The sequence below is a fragment of the Schistocerca piceifrons genome, chromosome 2 (genome assembly GCF_021461385.2).
Source record: "Schistocerca piceifrons isolate TAMUIC-IGC-003096 chromosome 2, iqSchPice1.1, whole genome shotgun sequence".
Taxonomy (NCBI): domain Eukaryota; kingdom Metazoa; phylum Arthropoda; class Insecta; order Orthoptera; family Acrididae; genus Schistocerca; species Schistocerca piceifrons.
Genome location: NC_060139.1, coordinates 40,071,980 through 40,090,929, shown reverse-complemented (window position 1 = coordinate 40,090,929; position 18,950 = coordinate 40,071,980). Strand labels below are relative to the sequence as shown.

At 50.6% G+C, this 18,950-nt stretch overlaps 20 non-coding genes across 20 annotated transcripts; 10 read left to right on the top strand and 10 right to left on the bottom strand.

Moving 5' to 3' along the window:
• Positions 1-288: 288 nt before the first annotated feature.
• Trnag-ccc lies at positions 289-360 on the bottom strand. Its single transcript has one exon. It is a non-coding gene; the product is annotated as a tRNA-Gly (tRNA).
• A 683-nt stretch (positions 361-1,043) lies between these two features.
• On the top strand, positions 1,044-1,127 carry Trnal-uaa. The gene has a single exon. It is a non-coding gene; the product is annotated as a tRNA-Leu (tRNA).
• A 1,126-nt stretch (positions 1,128-2,253) lies between these two features.
• Positions 2,254-2,325, bottom strand: Trnag-ccc. The gene has a single exon. It is a non-coding gene; the product is annotated as a tRNA-Gly (tRNA).
• A 683-nt stretch (positions 2,326-3,008) lies between these two features.
• On the top strand, positions 3,009-3,092 carry Trnal-uaa. The gene has a single exon. It is a non-coding gene; the product is annotated as a tRNA-Leu (tRNA).
• Positions 3,093-4,218: 1,126 nt separating this feature from the next.
• Trnag-ccc lies at positions 4,219-4,290 on the bottom strand. Its single transcript has one exon. It is a non-coding gene; the product is annotated as a tRNA-Gly (tRNA).
• Positions 4,291-4,973: 683 nt separating this feature from the next.
• Positions 4,974-5,057, top strand: Trnal-uaa. Its single transcript has one exon. It is a non-coding gene; the product is annotated as a tRNA-Leu (tRNA).
• A 1,126-nt stretch (positions 5,058-6,183) lies between these two features.
• Positions 6,184-6,255, bottom strand: Trnag-ccc. Its single transcript has one exon. It is a non-coding gene; the product is annotated as a tRNA-Gly (tRNA).
• Positions 6,256-6,938: 683 nt separating this feature from the next.
• On the top strand, positions 6,939-7,022 carry Trnal-uaa. The gene has a single exon. It is a non-coding gene; the product is annotated as a tRNA-Leu (tRNA).
• A 1,126-nt stretch (positions 7,023-8,148) lies between these two features.
• On the bottom strand, positions 8,149-8,220 carry Trnag-ccc. Its single transcript has one exon. It is a non-coding gene; the product is annotated as a tRNA-Gly (tRNA).
• Positions 8,221-8,903: 683 nt separating this feature from the next.
• Positions 8,904-8,987, top strand: Trnal-uaa. Its single transcript has one exon. It is a non-coding gene; the product is annotated as a tRNA-Leu (tRNA).
• A 1,126-nt stretch (positions 8,988-10,113) lies between these two features.
• Trnag-ccc lies at positions 10,114-10,185 on the bottom strand. The gene has a single exon. It is a non-coding gene; the product is annotated as a tRNA-Gly (tRNA).
• A 683-nt stretch (positions 10,186-10,868) lies between these two features.
• Trnal-uaa lies at positions 10,869-10,952 on the top strand. Its single transcript has one exon. It is a non-coding gene; the product is annotated as a tRNA-Leu (tRNA).
• Positions 10,953-12,078: 1,126 nt separating this feature from the next.
• Trnag-ccc lies at positions 12,079-12,150 on the bottom strand. Its single transcript has one exon. It is a non-coding gene; the product is annotated as a tRNA-Gly (tRNA).
• Positions 12,151-12,833: 683 nt separating this feature from the next.
• Trnal-uaa lies at positions 12,834-12,917 on the top strand. Its single transcript has one exon. It is a non-coding gene; the product is annotated as a tRNA-Leu (tRNA).
• A 1,126-nt stretch (positions 12,918-14,043) lies between these two features.
• Trnag-ccc lies at positions 14,044-14,115 on the bottom strand. Its single transcript has one exon. It is a non-coding gene; the product is annotated as a tRNA-Gly (tRNA).
• A 683-nt stretch (positions 14,116-14,798) lies between these two features.
• Positions 14,799-14,882, top strand: Trnal-uaa. Its single transcript has one exon. It is a non-coding gene; the product is annotated as a tRNA-Leu (tRNA).
• A 1,126-nt stretch (positions 14,883-16,008) lies between these two features.
• Positions 16,009-16,080, bottom strand: Trnag-ccc. Its single transcript has one exon. It is a non-coding gene; the product is annotated as a tRNA-Gly (tRNA).
• A 683-nt stretch (positions 16,081-16,763) lies between these two features.
• Trnal-uaa lies at positions 16,764-16,847 on the top strand. The gene has a single exon. It is a non-coding gene; the product is annotated as a tRNA-Leu (tRNA).
• A 1,126-nt stretch (positions 16,848-17,973) lies between these two features.
• Trnag-ccc lies at positions 17,974-18,045 on the bottom strand. The gene has a single exon. It is a non-coding gene; the product is annotated as a tRNA-Gly (tRNA).
• Positions 18,046-18,728: 683 nt separating this feature from the next.
• Positions 18,729-18,812, top strand: Trnal-uaa. Its single transcript has one exon. It is a non-coding gene; the product is annotated as a tRNA-Leu (tRNA).
• Positions 18,813-18,950: the final 138 nt, after the last annotated feature.

Sequence of the window (18,950 nt, the reverse complement as noted above, 5' to 3'; positions counted from 1 at the left end):
TTCTGTCGTGTGTTTGTCGTTTTTTGGTCTCTCCCAGTCGTTTGTCGCGCCTGCCCTCTACATATATGCCCATTTCCAAGCGTCAGCTTTCGCGTCAGCCGAGCAAAGTCGAGACAAGTCGACACATGGAGACACACGATGCTGAGAAACGAAAGCCGCAGACTAGCGCCCTGGCAGCACGGACTGAGACGAGGGGCGAAGGAAAACTATTCGTACCGCGACAGTTCACAGTTTCGAAGATCGCGTTTCGTTACGTGGAATACCCGTAGAAGAAAAAAGTACCTTTTGTGCGGTGGCCGGGAATCGAACCCGGATCAACTGCTTGGGAAGCAACCATGCTGACCGTTACACCACCACCGCGTTGTGCTGCGTCCCACCCACGCCTTGATGTGTCGGCTACCCTCCTGCCATCAGAGGCCGAAGGCGACGGCGCTGTAGGCGCTCAACGCCAGGGCGGAGGTGAGCACATCTGAACGCAGTGCGTAGGTGCTGCTAGGGCGATGTAGCGTAGCTAGAAGCAGAACTGACAGCCGTTGAAAAACTGCCCTTTAATTTACAGCAGGGCGATAAAACAAATATCTAATGTGACGTACTTACTGATGATCCAGAGACGATTCAGCATGTGTGTGCCAATCCAGAAGTAGAAAGCGCCTAAGTATCACAATATTAAGTTGGTTAGTTTGATGCTCGCCTGGAGCCTATCATTAGCTTCCCCTGAGGGCGAAATGCACAGCGTAGCCGTTGCTAGGGAACGGCCTCTTCTGTCGTTTTTTGTTTTCTCTGCGTCAGTGTGAATATTGATAACTACAGTTCTGCTCGTTCCACTCAAGACAGATGGCGACGGAAAACAATGGTGTAAGGCACCATGTTTAAGCTGTGGTTCCCGAAAGTGAGGGTGGGGTGCAACCTCACATCTGACAACTCGTTTTAAATACTCTAAAACCAACGTATTTCCTTCACACAAGAAAAAAACACGCTAATTTCGCAGTCAGGCTCTGGAGATATACCGAGAAACGACGGTGGAAGAGATTTGGCGCCCACGCGTCGGATTGGCCGAGCGGTCTAAGGCGCCAGATTTAAGCTCTGGTTCCCGAAGGGGAGCGTGGGTTCGAACCCCACATCTGACAATGCATTTTAAATATTCCAAAACTACCAATTTCGTACATGCGGGAAAACAAGTAAATTACGCGGGAACAGGTTCCACAGATACTACGAGAAACGGCAGTGACTATGGTGCTTGCCTTGCAAGTCTGATTGTCTGGCGGCCTGAAAGAATGGAAAGCTGTTAGGAGACATGGCTTTCAGCCACGAGGCCCGGAATCGATTCCCGGTAGCCGAACATTCTTTTGTTTGCTGAGTCTTGGTTATTCTCACGGCATTTACGATATCTTTGGGTTGTGGTTTTTGGGGTCCAAGCATCAGGCGAGCAAACGTGAACGAAAGCAGATATGTGCGTAAATGAGTGTCAGGGCAGTAATAAAGGTGGATGAGACGGTGGATCGGGTATTGGACTGCAGACGTGCCACATTGCGTAGCTCGATAGCTGAGTAAGTTAGAGCGTCGTGCTGTGAACACAAAGGCCACGTATTCGACCGCACCAAGTGCCATTTCATTTTTCTCCCCTAAAAGACAATGCTTCCTCCAGCGACACACTGCCAGGTAAATAACAAGCGATCTTCACAAGAAGTAAGGTGTCTACACGTTGCGCGATACTGTCGCCAACGGCCACACCGCGCGTAGTGCAGCGGTTCTCGTCTGTTCACCGGCGTTAGGAATCGTTGGCCGTGGTTAGTACATGGATGCGTGCTCGGCTGGGAACTCGACGTGCTGTTGCCTTCTTTCATTTTGCATTTTTCCTTCGGCTTCGTTGTTGCTTAGCAATAATTATGCGGTCCCGCACGCTGACGCCACTCTTGCCTCTCGGTACACTAAGGGGCGAATCTGTGGCCACAATAAAATGAAAGGTTCTGTCGTGTGTTTGTCGTTTTTTGGTCTCTCCCAGTCGTTTGTCGCGCCTGCCCTCTACATATATGCCCATTTCCAAGCGTCAGCTTTCGCGTCAGCCGAGCAAAGTCGAGACAAGTCGACACATGGAGACACACGATGCTGAGAAACGAAAGCCGCAGACTAGCGCCCTGGCAGCACGGACTGAGACGAGGGGCGAAGGAAAACTATTCGTACCGCGACAGTTCACAGTTTCGAAGATCGCGTTTCGTTACGTGGAATACCCGTAGAAGAAAAAAGTACCTTTTGTGCGGTGGCCGGGAATCGAACCCGGATCAACTGCTTGGGAAGCAACCATGCTGACCGTTACACCACCACCGCGTTGTGCTGCGTCCCACCCACGCCTTGATGTGTCGGCTACCCTCCTGCCATCAGAGGCCGAAGGCGACGGCGCTGTAGGCGCTCAACGCCAGGGCGGAGGTGAGCACATCTGAACGCAGTGCGTAGGTGCTGCTAGGGCGATGTAGCGTAGCTAGAAGCAGAACTGACAGCCGTTGAAAAACTGCCCTTTAATTTACAGCAGGGCGATAAAACAAATATCTAATGTGACGTACTTACTGATGATCCAGAGACGATTCAGCATGTGTGTGCCAATCCAGAAGTAGAAAGCGCCTAAGTATCACAATATTAAGTTGGTTAGTTTGATGCTCGCCTGGAGCCTATCATTAGCTTCCCCTGAGGGCGAAATGCACAGCGTAGCCGTTGCTAGGGAACGGCCTCTTCTGTCGTTTTTTGTTTTCTCTGCGTCAGTGTGAATATTGATAACTACAGTTCTGCTCGTTCCACTCAAGACAGATGGCGACGGAAAACAATGGTGTAAGGCACCATGTTTAAGCTGTGGTTCCCGAAAGTGAGGGTGGGGTGCAACCTCACATCTGACAACTCGTTTTAAATACTCTAAAACCAACGTATTTCCTTCACACAAGAAAAAAACACGCTAATTTCGCAGTCAGGCTCTGGAGATATACCGAGAAACGACGGTGGAAGAGATTTGGCGCCCACGCGTCAGATTGGCCGAGCGGTCTAAGGCGCCAGATTTAAGCTCTGGTTCCCGAAGGGGAGCGTGGGTTCGAACCCCACATCTGACAATGCATTTTAAATATTCCAAAACTACCAATTTCGTACATGCGGGAAAACAAGTAAATTACGCGGGAACAGGTTCCACAGATACTACGAGAAACGGCAGTGACTATGGTGCTTGCCTTGCAAGTCTGATTGTCTGGCGGCCTGAAAGAATGGAAAGCTGTTAGGAGACATGGCTTTCAGCCACGAGGCCCGGAATCGATTCCCGGTAGCCGAACATTCTTTTGTTTGCTGAGTCTTGGTTATTCTCACGGCATTTACGATATCTTTGGGTTGTGGTTTTTGGGGTCCAAGCATCAGGCGAGCAAACGTGAACGAAAGCAGATATGTGCGTAAATGAGTGTCAGGGCAGTAATAAAGGTGGATGAGACGGTGGATCGGGTATTGGACTGCAGACGTGCCACATTGCGTAGCTCGATAGCTGAGTAAGTTAGAGCGTCGTGCTGTGAACACAAAGGCCACGTATTCGACCGCACCAAGTGCCATTTCATTTTTCTCCCCTAAAAGACAATGCTTCCTCCAGCGACACACTGCCAGGTAAATAACAAGCGATCTTCACAAGAAGTAAGGTGTCTACACGTTGCGCGATACTGTCGCCAACGGCCACACCGCGCGTAGTGCAGCGGTTCTCGTCTGTTCACCGGCGTTAGGAATCGTTGGCCGTGGTTAGTACATGGATGCGTGCTCGGCTGGGAACTCGACGTGCTGTTGCCTTCTTTCATTTTGCATTTTTCCTTCGGCTTCGTTGTTGCTTAGCAATAATTATGCGGTCCCGCACGCTGACGCCACTCTTGCCTCTCGGTACACTAAGGGGCGAATCTGTGGCCACAATAAAATGAAAGGTTCTGTCGTGTGTTTGTCGTTTTTTGGTCTCTCCCAGTCGTTTGTCGCGCCTGCCCTCTACATATATGCCCATTTCCAAGCGTCAGCTTTCGCGTCAGCCGAGCAAAGTCGAGACAAGTCGACACATGGAGACACACGATGCTGAGAAACGAAAGCCGCAGACTAGCGCCCTGGCAGCACGGACTGAGACGAGGGGCGAAGGAAAACTATTCGTACCGCGACAGTTCACAGTTTCGAAGATCGCGTTTCGTTACGTGGAATACCCGTAGAAGAAAAAAGTACCTTTTGTGCGGTGGCCGGGAATCGAACCCGGATCAACTGCTTGGGAAGCAACCATGCTGACCGTTACACCACCACCGCGTTGTGCTGCGTCCCACCCACGCCTTGATGTGTCGGCTACCCTCCTGCCATCAGAGGCCGAAGGCGACGGCGCTGTAGGCGCTCAACGCCAGGGCGGAGGTGAGCACATCTGAACGCAGTGCGTAGGTGCTGCTAGGGCGATGTAGCGTAGCTAGAAGCAGAACTGACAGCCGTTGAAAAACTGCCCTTTAATTTACAGCAGGGCGATAAAACAAATATCTAATGTGACGTACTTACTGATGATCCAGAGACGATTCAGCATGTGTGTGCCAATCCAGAAGTAGAAAGCGCCTAAGTATCACAATATTAAGTTGGTTAGTTTGATGCTCGCCTGGAGCCTATCATTAGCTTCCCCTGAGGGCGAAATGCACAGCGTAGCCGTTGCTAGGGAACGGCCTCTTCTGTCGTTTTTTGTTTTCTCTGCGTCAGTGTGAATATTGATAACTACAGTTCTGCTCGTTCCACTCAAGACAGATGGCGACGGAAAACAATGGTGTAAGGCACCATGTTTAAGCTGTGGTTCCCGAAAGTGAGGGTGGGGTGCAACCTCACATCTGACAACTCGTTTTAAATACTCTAAAACCAACGTATTTCCTTCACACAAGAAAAAAACACGCTAATTTCGCAGTCAGGCTCTGGAGATATACCGAGAAACGACGGTGGAAGAGATTTGGCGCCCACGCGTCAGATTGGCCGAGCGGTCTAAGGCGCCAGATTTAAGCTCTGGTTCCCGAAGGGGAGCGTGGGTTCGAACCCCACATCTGACAATGCATTTTAAATATTCCAAAACTACCAATTTCGTACATGCGGGAAAACAAGTAAATTACGCGGGAACAGGTTCCACAGATACTACGAGAAACGGCAGTGACTATGGTGCTTGCCTTGCAAGTCTGATTGTCTGGCGGCCTGAAAGAATGGAAAGCTGTTAGGAGACATGGCTTTCAGCCACGAGGCCCGGAATCGATTCCCGGTAGCCGAACATTCTTTTGTTTGCTGAGTCTTGGTTATTCTCACGGCATTTACGATATCTTTGGGTTGTGGTTTTTGGGGTCCAAGCATCAGGCGAGCAAACGTGAACGAAAGCAGATATGTGCGTAAATGAGTGTCAGGGCAGTAATAAAGGTGGATGAGACGGTGGATCGGGTATTGGACTGCAGACGTGCCACATTGCGTAGCTCGATAGCTGAGTAAGTTAGAGCGTCGTGCTGTGAACACAAAGGCCACGTATTCGACCGCACCAAGTGCCATTTCATTTTTCTCCCCTAAAAGACAATGCTTCCTCCAGCGACACACTGCCAGGTAAATAACAAGCGATCTTCACAAGAAGTAAGGTGTCTACACGTTGCGCGATACTGTCGCCAACGGCCACACCGCGCGTAGTGCAGCGGTTCTCGTCTGTTCACCGGCGTTAGGAATCGTTGGCCGTGGTTAGTACATGGATGCGTGCTCGGCTGGGAACTCGACGTGCTGTTGCCTTCTTTCATTTTGCATTTTTCCTTCGGCTTCGTTGTTGCTTAGCAATAATTATGCGGTCCCGCACGCTGACGCCACTCTTGCCTCTCGGTACACTAAGGGGCGAATCTGTGGCCACAATAAAATGAAAGGTTCTGTCGTGTGTTTGTCGTTTTTTGGTCTCTCCCAGTCGTTTGTCGCGCCTGCCCTCTACATATATGCCCATTTCCAAGCGTCAGCTTTCGCGTCAGCCGAGCAAAGTCGAGACAAGTCGACACATGGAGACACACGATGCTGAGAAACGAAAGCCGCAGACTAGCGCCCTGGCAGCACGGACTGAGACGAGGGGCGAAGGAAAACTATTCGTACCGCGACAGTTCACAGTTTCGAAGATCGCGTTTCGTTACGTGGAATACCCGTAGAAGAAAAAAGTACCTTTTGTGCGGTGGCCGGGAATCGAACCCGGATCAACTGCTTGGGAAGCAACCATGCTGACCGTTACACCACCACCGCGTTGTGCTGCGTCCCACCCACGCCTTGATGTGTCGGCTACCCTCCTGCCATCAGAGGCCGAAGGCGACGGCGCTGTAGGCGCTCAACGCCAGGGCGGAGGTGAGCACATCTGAACGCAGTGCGTAGGTGCTGCTAGGGCGATGTAGCGTAGCTAGAAGCAGAACTGACAGCCGTTGAAAAACTGCCCTTTAATTTACAGCAGGGCGATAAAACAAATATCTAATGTGACGTACTTACTGATGATCCAGAGACGATTCAGCATGTGTGTGCCAATCCAGAAGTAGAAAGCGCCTAAGTATCACAATATTAAGTTGGTTAGTTTGATGCTCGCCTGGAGCCTATCATTAGCTTCCCCTGAGGGCGAAATGCACAGCGTAGCCGTTGCTAGGGAACGGCCTCTTCTGTCGTTTTTTGTTTTCTCTGCGTCAGTGTGAATATTGATAACTACAGTTCTGCTCGTTCCACTCAAGACAGATGGCGACGGAAAACAATGGTGTAAGGCACCATGTTTAAGCTGTGGTTCCCGAAAGTGAGGGTGGGGTGCAACCTCACATCTGACAACTCGTTTTAAATACTCTAAAACCAACGTATTTCCTTCACACAAGAAAAAAACACGCTAATTTCGCAGTCAGGCTCTGGAGATATACCGAGAAACGACGGTGGAAGAGATTTGGCGCCCACGCGTCGGATTGGCCGAGCGGTCTAAGGCGCCAGATTTAAGCTCTGGTTCCCGAAGGGGAGCGTGGGTTCGAACCCCACATCTGACAATGCATTTTAAATATTCCAAAACTACCAATTTCGTACATGCGGGAAAACAAGTAAATTACGCGGGAACAGGTTCCACAGATACTACGAGAAACGGCAGTGACTATGGTGCTTGCCTTGCAAGTCTGATTGTCTGGCGGCCTGAAAGAATGGAAAGCTGTTAGGAGACATGGCTTTCAGCCACGAGGCCCGGAATCGATTCCCGGTAGCCGAACATTCTTTTGTTTGCTGAGTCTTGGTTATTCTCACGGCATTTACGATATCTTTGGGTTGTGGTTTTTGGGGTCCAAGCATCAGGCGAGCAAACGTGAACGAAAGCAGATATGTGCGTAAATGAGTGTCAGGGCAGTAATAAAGGTGGATGAGACGGTGGATCGGGTATTGGACTGCAGACGTGCCACATTGCGTAGCTCGATAGCTGAGTAAGTTAGAGCGTCGTGCTGTGAACACAAAGGCCACGTATTCGACCGCACCAAGTGCCATTTCATTTTTCTCCCCTAAAAGACAATGCTTCCTCCAGCGACACACTGCCAGGTAAATAACAAGCGATCTTCACAAGAAGTAAGGTGTCTACACGTTGCGCGATACTGTCGCCAACGGCCACACCGCGCGTAGTGCAGCGGTTCTCGTCTGTTCACCGGCGTTAGGAATCGTTGGCCGTGGTTAGTACATGGATGCGTGCTCGGCTGGGAACTCGACGTGCTGTTGCCTTCTTTCATTTTGCATTTTTCCTTCGGCTTCGTTGTTGCTTAGCAATAATTATGCGGTCCCGCACGCTGACGCCACTCTTGCCTCTCGGTACACTAAGGGGCGAATCTGTGGCCACAATAAAATGAAAGGTTCTGTCGTGTGTTTGTCGTTTTTTGGTCTCTCCCAGTCGTTTGTCGCGCCTGCCCTCTACATATATGCCCATTTCCAAGCGTCAGCTTTCGCGTCAGCCGAGCAAAGTCGAGACAAGTCGACACATGGAGACACACGATGCTGAGAAACGAAAGCCGCAGACTAGCGCCCTGGCAGCACGGACTGAGACGAGGGGCGAAGGAAAACTATTCGTACCGCGACAGTTCACAGTTTCGAAGATCGCGTTTCGTTACGTGGAATACCCGTAGAAGAAAAAAGTACCTTTTGTGCGGTGGCCGGGAATCGAACCCGGATCAACTGCTTGGGAAGCAACCATGCTGACCGTTACACCACCACCGCGTTGTGCTGCGTCCCACCCACGCCTTGATGTGTCGGCTACCCTCCTGCCATCAGAGGCCGAAGGCGACGGCGCTGTAGGCGCTCAACGCCAGGGCGGAGGTGAGCACATCTGAACGCAGTGCGTAGGTGCTGCTAGGGCGATGTAGCGTAGCTAGAAGCAGAACTGACAGCCGTTGAAAAACTGCCCTTTAATTTACAGCAGGGCGATAAAACAAATATCTAATGTGACGTACTTACTGATGATCCAGAGACGATTCAGCATGTGTGTGCCAATCCAGAAGTAGAAAGCGCCTAAGTATCACAATATTAAGTTGGTTAGTTTGATGCTCGCCTGGAGCCTATCATTAGCTTCCCCTGAGGGCGAAATGCACAGCGTAGCCGTTGCTAGGGAACGGCCTCTTCTGTCGTTTTTTGTTTTCTCTGCGTCAGTGTGAATATTGATAACTACAGTTCTGCTCGTTCCACTCAAGACAGATGGCGACGGAAAACAATGGTGTAAGGCACCATGTTTAAGCTGTGGTTCCCGAAAGTGAGGGTGGGGTGCAACCTCACATCTGACAACTCGTTTTAAATACTCTAAAACCAACGTATTTCCTTCACACAAGAAAAAAACACGCTAATTTCGCAGTCAGGCTCTGGAGATATACCGAGAAACGACGGTGGAAGAGATTTGGCGCCCACGCGTCAGATTGGCCGAGCGGTCTAAGGCGCCAGATTTAAGCTCTGGTTCCCGAAGGGGAGCGTGGGTTCGAACCCCACATCTGACAATGCATTTTAAATATTCCAAAACTACCAATTTCGTACATGCGGGAAAACAAGTAAATTACGCGGGAACAGGTTCCACAGATACTACGAGAAACGGCAGTGACTATGGTGCTTGCCTTGCAAGTCTGATTGTCTGGCGGCCTGAAAGAATGGAAAGCTGTTAGGAGACATGGCTTTCAGCCACGAGGCCCGGAATCGATTCCCGGTAGCCGAACATTCTTTTGTTTGCTGAGTCTTGGTTATTCTCACGGCATTTACGATATCTTTGGGTTGTGGTTTTTGGGGTCCAAGCATCAGGCGAGCAAACGTGAACGAAAGCAGATATGTGCGTAAATGAGTGTCAGGGCAGTAATAAAGGTGGATGAGACGGTGGATCGGGTATTGGACTGCAGACGTGCCACATTGCGTAGCTCGATAGCTGAGTAAGTTAGAGCGTCGTGCTGTGAACACAAAGGCCACGTATTCGACCGCACCAAGTGCCATTTCATTTTTCTCCCCTAAAAGACAATGCTTCCTCCAGCGACACACTGCCAGGTAAATAACAAGCGATCTTCACAAGAAGTAAGGTGTCTACACGTTGCGCGATACTGTCGCCAACGGCCACACCGCGCGTAGTGCAGCGGTTCTCGTCTGTTCACCGGCGTTAGGAATCGTTGGCCGTGGTTAGTACATGGATGCGTGCTCGGCTGGGAACTCGACGTGCTGTTGCCTTCTTTCATTTTGCATTTTTCCTTCGGCTTCGTTGTTGCTTAGCAATAATTATGCGGTCCCGCACGCTGACGCCACTCTTGCCTCTCGGTACACTAAGGGGCGAATCTGTGGCCACAATAAAATGAAAGGTTCTGTCGTGTGTTTGTCGTTTTTTGGTCTCTCCCAGTCGTTTGTCGCGCCTGCCCTCTACATATATGCCCATTTCCAAGCGTCAGCTTTCGCGTCAGCCGAGCAAAGTCGAGACAAGTCGACACATGGAGACACACGATGCTGAGAAACGAAAGCCGCAGACTAGCGCCCTGGCAGCACGGACTGAGACGAGGGGCGAAGGAAAACTATTCGTACCGCGACAGTTCACAGTTTCGAAGATCGCGTTTCGTTACGTGGAATACCCGTAGAAGAAAAAAGTACCTTTTGTGCGGTGGCCGGGAATCGAACCCGGATCAACTGCTTGGGAAGCAACCATGCTGACCGTTACACCACCACCGCGTTGTGCTGCGTCCCACCCACGCCTTGATGTGTCGGCTACCCTCCTGCCATCAGAGGCCGAAGGCGACGGCGCTGTAGGCGCTCAACGCCAGGGCGGAGGTGAGCACATCTGAACGCAGTGCGTAGGTGCTGCTAGGGCGATGTAGCGTAGCTAGAAGCAGAACTGACAGCCGTTGAAAAACTGCCCTTTAATTTACAGCAGGGCGATAAAACAAATATCTAATGTGACGTACTTACTGATGATCCAGAGACGATTCAGCATGTGTGTGCCAATCCAGAAGTAGAAAGCGCCTAAGTATCACAATATTAAGTTGGTTAGTTTGATGCTCGCCTGGAGCCTATCATTAGCTTCCCCTGAGGGCGAAATGCACAGCGTAGCCGTTGCTAGGGAACGGCCTCTTCTGTCGTTTTTTGTTTTCTCTGCGTCAGTGTGAATATTGATAACTACAGTTCTGCTCGTTCCACTCAAGACAGATGGCGACGGAAAACAATGGTGTAAGGCACCATGTTTAAGCTGTGGTTCCCGAAAGTGAGGGTGGGGTGCAACCTCACATCTGACAACTCGTTTTAAATACTCTAAAACCAACGTATTTCCTTCACACAAGAAAAAAACACGCTAATTTCGCAGTCAGGCTCTGGAGATATACCGAGAAACAACGGTGGAAGAGATTTGGCGCCCACGCGTCGGATTGGCCGAGCGGTCTAAGGCGCCAGATTTAAGCTCTGGTTCCCGAAGGGGAGCGTGGGTTCGAACCCCACATCTGACAATGCATTTTAAATATTCCAAAACTACCAATTTCGTACATGCGGGAAAACAAGTAAATTACGCGGGAACAGGTTCCACAGATACTACGAGAAACGGCAGTGACTATGGTGCTTGCCTTGCAAGTCTGATTGTCTGGCGGCCTGAAAGAATGGAAAGCTGTTAGGAGACATGGCTTTCAGCCACGAGGCCCGGAATCGATTCCCGGTAGCCGAACATTCTTTTGTTTGCTGAGTCTTGGTTATTCTCACGGCATTTACGATATCTTTGGGTTGTGGTTTTTGGGGTCCAAGCATCAGGCGAGCAAACGTGAACGAAAGCAGATATGTGCGTAAATGAGTGTCAGGGCAGTAATAAAGGTGGATGAGACGGTGGATCGGGTATTGGACTGCAGACGTGCCACATTGCGTAGCTCGATAGCTGAGTAAGTTAGAGCGTCGTGCTGTGAACACAAAGGCCACGTATTCGACCGCACCAAGTGCCATTTCATTTTTCTCCCCTAAAAGACAATGCTTCCTCCAGCGACACACTGCCAGGTAAATAACAAGCGATCTTCACAAGAAGTAAGGTGTCTACACGTTGCGCGATACTGTCGCCAACGGCCACACCGCGCGTAGTGCAGCGGTTCTCGTCTGTTCACCGGCGTTAGGAATCGTTGGCCGTGGTTAGTACATGGATGCGTGCTCGGCTGGGAACTCGACGTGCTGTTGCCTTCTTTCATTTTGCATTTTTCCTTCGGCTTCGTTGTTGCTTAGCAATAATTATGCGGTCCCGCACGCTGACGCCACTCTTGCCTCTCGGTACACTAAGGGGCGAATCTGTGGCCACAATAAAATGAAAGGTTCTGTCGTGTGTTTGTCGTTTTTTGGTCTCTCCCAGTCGTTTGTCGCGCCTGCCCTCTACATATATGCCCATTTCCAAGCGTCAGCTTTCGCGTCAGCCGAGCAAAGTCGAGACAAGTCGACACATGGAGACACACGATGCTGAGAAACGAAAGCCGCAGACTAGCGCCCTGGCAGCACGGACTGAGACGAGGGGCGAAGGAAAACTATTCGTACCGCGACAGTTCACAGTTTCGAAGATCGCGTTTCGTTACGTGGAATACCCGTAGAAGAAAAAAGTACCTTTTGTGCGGTGGCCGGGAATCGAACCCGGATCAACTGCTTGGGAAGCAACCATGCTGACCGTTACACCACCACCGCGTTGTGCTGCGTCCCACCCACGCCTTGATGTGTCGGCTACCCTCCTGCCATCAGAGGCCGAAGGCGACGGCGCTGTAGGCGCTCAACGCCAGGGCGGAGGTGAGCACATCTGAACGCAGTGCGTAGGTGCTGCTAGGGCGATGTAGCGTAGCTAGAAGCAGAACTGACAGCCGTTGAAAAACTGCCCTTTAATTTACAGCAGGGCGATAAAACAAATATCTAATGTGACGTACTTACTGATGATCCAGAGACGATTCAGCATGTGTGTGCCAATCCAGAAGTAGAAAGCGCCTAAGTATCACAATATTAAGTTGGTTAGTTTGATGCTCGCCTGGAGCCTATCATTAGCTTCCCCTGAGGGCGAAATGCACAGCGTAGCCGTTGCTAGGGAACGGCCTCTTCTGTCGTTTTTTGTTTTCTCTGCGTCAGTGTGAATATTGATAACTACAGTTCTGCTCGTTCCACTCAAGACAGATGGCGACGGAAAACAATGGTGTAAGGCACCATGTTTAAGCTGTGGTTCCCGAAAGTGAGGGTGGGGTGCAACCTCACATCTGACAACTCGTTTTAAATACTCTAAAACCAACGTATTTCCTTCACACAAGAAAAAAACACGCTAATTTCGCAGTCAGGCTCTGGAGATATACCGAGAAACGACGGTGGAAGAGATTTGGCGCCCACGCGTCGGATTGGCCGAGCGGTCTAAGGCGCCAGATTTAAGCTCTGGTTCCCGAAGGGGAGCGTGGGTTCGAACCCCACATCTGACAATGCATTTTAAATATTCCAAAACTACCAATTTCGTACATGCGGGAAAACAAGTAAATTACGCGGGAACAGGTTCCACAGATACTACGAGAAACGGCAGTGACTATGGTGCTTGCCTTGCAAGTCTGATTGTCTGGCGGCCTGAAAGAATGGAAAGCTGTTAGGAGACATGGCTTTCAGCCACGAGGCCCGGAATCGATTCCCGGTAGCCGAACATTCTTTTGTTTGCTGAGTCTTGGTTATTCTCACGGCATTTACGATATCTTTGGGTTGTGGTTTTTGGGGTCCAAGCATCAGGCGAGCAAACGTGAACGAAAGCAGATATGTGCGTAAATGAGTGTCAGGGCAGTAATAAAGGTGGATGAGACGGTGGATCGGGTATTGGACTGCAGACGTGCCACATTGCGTAGCTCGATAGCTGAGTAAGTTAGAGCGTCGTGCTGTGAACACAAAGGCCACGTATTCGACCGCACCAAGTGCCATTTCATTTTTCTCCCCTAAAAGACAATGCTTCCTCCAGCGACACACTGCCAGGTAAATAACAAGCGATCTTCACAAGAAGTAAGGTGTCTACACGTTGCGCGATACTGTCGCCAACGGCCACACCGCGCGTAGTGCAGCGGTTCTCGTCTGTTCACCGGCGTTAGGAATCGTTGGCCGTGGTTAGTACATGGATGCGTGCTCGGCTGGGAACTCGACGTGCTGTTGCCTTCTTTCATTTTGCATTTTTCCTTCGGCTTCGTTGTTGCTTAGCAATAATTATGCGGTCCCGCACGCTGACGCCACTCTTGCCTCTCGGTACACTAAGGGGCGAATCTGTGGCCACAATAAAATGAAAGGTTCTGTCGTGTGTTTGTCGTTTTTTGGTCTCTCCCAGTCGTTTGTCGCGCCTGCCCTCTACATATATGCCCATTTCCAAGCGTCAGCTTTCGCGTCAGCCGAGCAAAGTCGAGACAAGTCGACACATGGAGACACACGATGCTGAGAAACGAAAGCCGCAGACTAGCGCCCTGGCAGCACGGACTGAGACGAGGGGCGAAGGAAAACTATTCGTACCGCGACAGTTCACAGTTTCGAAGATCGCGTTTCGTTACGTGGAATACCCGTAGAAGAAAAAAGTACCTTTTGTGCGGTGGCCGGGAATCGAACCCGGATCAACTGCTTGGGAAGCAACCATGCTGACCGTTACACCACCACCGCGTTGTGCTGCGTCCCACCCACGCCTTGATGTGTCGGCTACCCTCCTGCCATCAGAGGCCGAAGGCGACGGCGCTGTAGGCGCTCAACGCCAGGGCGGAGGTGAGCACATCTGAACGCAGTGCGTAGGTGCTGCTAGGGCGATGTAGCGTAGCTAGAAGCAGAACTGACAGCCGTTGAAAAACTGCCCTTTAATTTACAGCAGGGCGATAAAACAAATATCTAATGTGACGTACTTACTGATGATCCAGAGACGATTCAGCATGTGTGTGCCAATCCAGAAGTAGAAAGCGCCTAAGTATCACAATATTAAGTTGGTTAGTTTGATGCTCGCCTGGAGCCTATCATTAGCTTCCCCTGAGGGCGAAATGCACAGCGTAGCCGTTGCTAGGGAACGGCCTCTTCTGTCGTTTTTTGTTTTCTCTGCGTCAGTGTGAATATTGATAACTACAGTTCTGCTCGTTCCACTCAAGACAGATGGCGACGGAAAACAATGGTGTAAGGCACCATGTTTAAGCTGTGGTTCCCGAAAGTGAGGGTGGGGTGCAACCTCACATCTGACAACTCGTTTTAAATACTCTAAAACCAACGTATTTCCTTCACACAAGAAAAAAACACGCTAATTTCGCAGTCAGGCTCTGGAGATATACCGAGAAACGACGGTGGAAGAGATTTGGCGCCCACGCGTCGGATTGGCCGAGCGGTCTAAGGCGCCAGATTTAAGCTCTGGTTCCCGAAGGGGAGCGTGGGTTCGAACCCCACATCTGACAATGCATTTTAAATATTCCAAAACTACCAATTTCGTACATGCGGGAAAACAAGTAAATTACGCGGGAACAGGTTCCACAGATATTACGAGAAACGGCAGTGACTATGGTGCTTGCCTTGCAAGTCTGATTGTCTGGCGGCCTGAAAGAATGGAAAGCTGTTAGGAGACATGGCTTTCAGCCACGAGGCCCGGAATCGATTCCCGGTAGCCGAACATTCTTTTGTTTGCTGAGTCTTGGTTATTCTCACGGCATTTACGATATCTTTGGGTTGTGGTTTTTGGGGTCCAAGCATCAGGCGAGCAAACGTGAACGAAAGCAGATATGTGCGTAAATGAGTGTCAGGGCAGTAATAAAGGTGGATGAGACGGTGGATCGGGTATTGGACTGCAGACGTGCCACATTGCGTAGCTCGATAGCTGAGTAAGTTAGAGCGTCGTGCTGTGAACACAAAGGCCACGTATTCGACCGCACCAAGTGCCATTTCATTTTTCTCCCCTAAAAGACAATGCTTCCTCCAGCGACACACTGCCAGGTAAATAACAAGCGATCTTCACAAGAAGTAAGGTGTCTACACGTTGCGCGATACTGTCGCCAACGGCCACACCGCGCGTAGTGCAGCGGTTCTCGTCTGTTCACCGGCGTTAGGAATCGTTGGCCGTGGTTAGTACATGGATGCGTGCTCGGCTGGGAACTCGACGTGCTGTTGCCTTCTTTCATTTTGCATTTTTCCTTCGGCTTCGTTGTTGCTTAGCAATAATTATGCGGTCCCGCACGCTGACGCCACTCTTGCCTCTCGGTACACTAAGGGGCGAATCTGTGGCCACAATAAAATGAAAGGTTCTGTCGTGTGTTTGTCGTTTTTTGGTCTCTCCCAGTCGTTTGTCGCGCCTGCCCTCTACATATATGCCCATTTCCAAGCGTCAGCTTTCGCGTCAGCCGAGCAAAGTCGAGACAAGTCGACACATGGAGACACACGATGCTGAGAAACGAAAGCCGCAGACTAGCGCCCTGGCAGCACGGACTGAGACGAGGGGCGAAGGAAAACTATTCGTACCGCGACAGTTCACAGTTTCGAAGATCGCGTTTCGTTACGTGGAATACCCGTAGAAGAAAAAAGTACCTTTTGTGCGGTGGCCGGGAATCGAACCCGGATCAACTGCTTGGGAAGCAACCATGCTGACCGTTACACCACCACCGCGTTGTGCTGCGTCCCACCCACGCCTTGATGTGTCGGCTACCCTCCTGCCATCAGAGGCCGAAGGCGACGGCGCTGTAGGCGCTCAACGCCAGGGCGGAGGTGAGCACATCTGAACGCAGTGCGTAGGTGCTGCTAGGGCGATGTAGCGTAGCTAGAAGCAGAACTGACAGCCGTTGAAAAACTGCCCTTTAATTTACAGCAGGGCGATAAAACAAATATCTAATGTGACGTACTTACTGATGATCCAGAGACGATTCAGCATGTGTGTGCCAATCCAGAAGTAGAAAGCGCCTAAGTATCACAATATTAAGTTGGTTAGTTTGATGCTCGCCTGGAGCCTATCATTAGCTTCCCCTGAGGGCGAAATGCACAGCGTAGCCGTTGCTAGGGAACGGCCTCTTCTGTCGTTTTTTGTTTTCTCTGCGTCAGTGTGAATATTGATAACTACAGTTCTGCTCGTTCCACTCAAGACAGATGGCGACGGAAAACAATGGTGTAAGGCACCATGTTTAAGCTGTGGTTCCCGAAAGTGAGGGTGGGGTGCAACCTCACATCTGACAACTCGTTTTAAATACTCTAAAACCAACGTATTTCCTTCACACAAGAAAAAAACACGCTAATTTCGCAGTCAGGCTCTGGAGATATACCGAGAAACGACGGTGGAAGAGATTTGGCGCCCACGCGTCGGATTGGCCGAGCGGTCTAAGGCGCCAGATTTAAGCTCTGGTTCCCGAAGGGGAGCGTGGGTTCGAACCCCACATCTGACAATGCATTTTAAATATTCCAAAACTACCAATTTCGTACATGCGGGAAAACAAGTAAATTACGCGGGAACAGGTTCCACAGATACTACGAGAAACGGCAGTGACTATGGTGCTTGCCTTGCAAGTCTGATTGTCTGGCGGCCTGAAAGAATGGAAAGCTGTTAGGAGACATGGCTTTCAGCCACGAGGCCCGGAATCGATTCCCGGTAGCCGAACATTCTTTTGTTTGCTGAGTCTTGGTTATTCTCACGGCATTTACGATATCTTTGGGTTGTGGTTTTTGGGGTCCAAGCATCAGGCGAGCAAACGTGAACGAAAGCAGATATGTGCGTAAATGAGTGTCAGGGCAGTAATAAAGGTGGATGAGACGGTGGATCGGGTATTGGACTGCAGACGTGCCACATTGCGTAGCTCGATAGCTGAGTAAGTTAGAGCGTCGTGCTGTGAACACAAAGGCCACGTATTCGACCGCACCAAGTGCCATTTCATTTTTCTCCCCTAAAAGACAATGCTTCCTCCAGCGACACACTGCCAGGTAAATAACAAGCGATCTTCACAAGAAGTAAGGTGTCTACACGTTGCGCGATACTGTCGCCAACGGCCACACCGCGCGTAGTGCAGCGGTTCTCGTCTGTTCACCGGCGTTAGGAATCGTTGGCCGTGGTTAGTACATGGATGCGTGCTCGGCTGGGAACTCGACGTGCTGTTGCCTTCTTTCATTTTGCATTTTTCCTTCGGCTTCGTTGTTGCTTAGCAATAATTATGCGGTCCCGCACGCTGACGCCACTCTTGCCTCTCGGTACACTAAGGGGCGAATCTGTGGCCACAATAAAATGAAAGGTTCTGTCGTGTGTTTGTCGTTTTTTGGTCTCTCCCAGTCGTTTGTCGCGCCTGCCCTCTACATATATGCCCATTTCCAAGCGTCAGCTTTCGCGTCAGCCGAGCAAAGTCGAGACAAGTCGACACATGGAGACACACGATGCTGAGAAACGAAAGCCGCAGACTAGCGCCCTGGCAGCACGGACTGAGACGAGGGGCGAAGGAAAACTATTCGTACCGCGACAGTTCACAGTTTCGAAGATCGCGTTTCGTTACGTGGAATACCCGTAGAAGAAAAAAGTACCTTTTGTGCGGTGGCCGGGAATCGAACCCGGATCAACTGCTTGGGAAGCAACCATGCTGACCGTTACACCACCACCGCGTTGTGCTGCGTCCCACCCACGCCTTGATGTGTCGGCTACCCTCCTGCCATCAGAGGCCGAAGGCGACGGCGCTGTAGGCGCTCAACGCCAGGGCGGAGGTGAGCACATCTGAACGCAGTGCGTAGGTGCTGCTAGGGCGATGTAGCGTAGCTAGAAGCAGAACTGACAGCCGTTGAAAAACTGCCCTTTAATTTACAGCAGGGCGATAAAACAAATATCTAATGTGACGTACTTACTGATGATCCAGAGACGATTCAGCATGTGTGTGCCAATCCAGAAGTAGAAAGCGCCTAAGTATCACAATATTAAGTTGGTTAGTTTGATGCTCGCCTGGAGCCTATCATTAGCTTCCCCTGAGGGCGAAATGCACAGCGTAGCCGTTGCTAGGGAACGGCCTCTTCTGTCGTTTTTTGTTTTCTCTGCGTCAGTGTGAATATTGATAACTACAGTTCTGCTCGTTCCACTCAAGACAGATGGCGACGGAAAACAATGGTGTAAGGCACCATGTTTAAGCTGTGGTTCCCGAAAGTGAGGGTGGGGTGCAACCTCACATCTGACAACTCGTTTTAAATACTCTAAAACCAACGTATTTCCTTCACACAAGAAAAAAACACGCTAATTTCGCAGTCAGGCTCTGGAGATATACCGAGAAACGACGGTGGAAGAGATTTGGCGCCCACGCGTCGGATTGGCCGAGCGGTCTAAGGCGCCAGATTTAAGCTCTGGTTCCCGAAGGGGAGCGTGGGTTCGAACCCCACATCTGACAATGCATTTTAAATATTCCAAAACTACCAATTTCGTACATGCGGGAAAACAAGTAAATTACGCGGGAACAGGTTCCACAGATACTACGAGAAACGGCAGTGACTATGGTGCTTGCCTTGCAAGTCTGATTGTCTGGCGG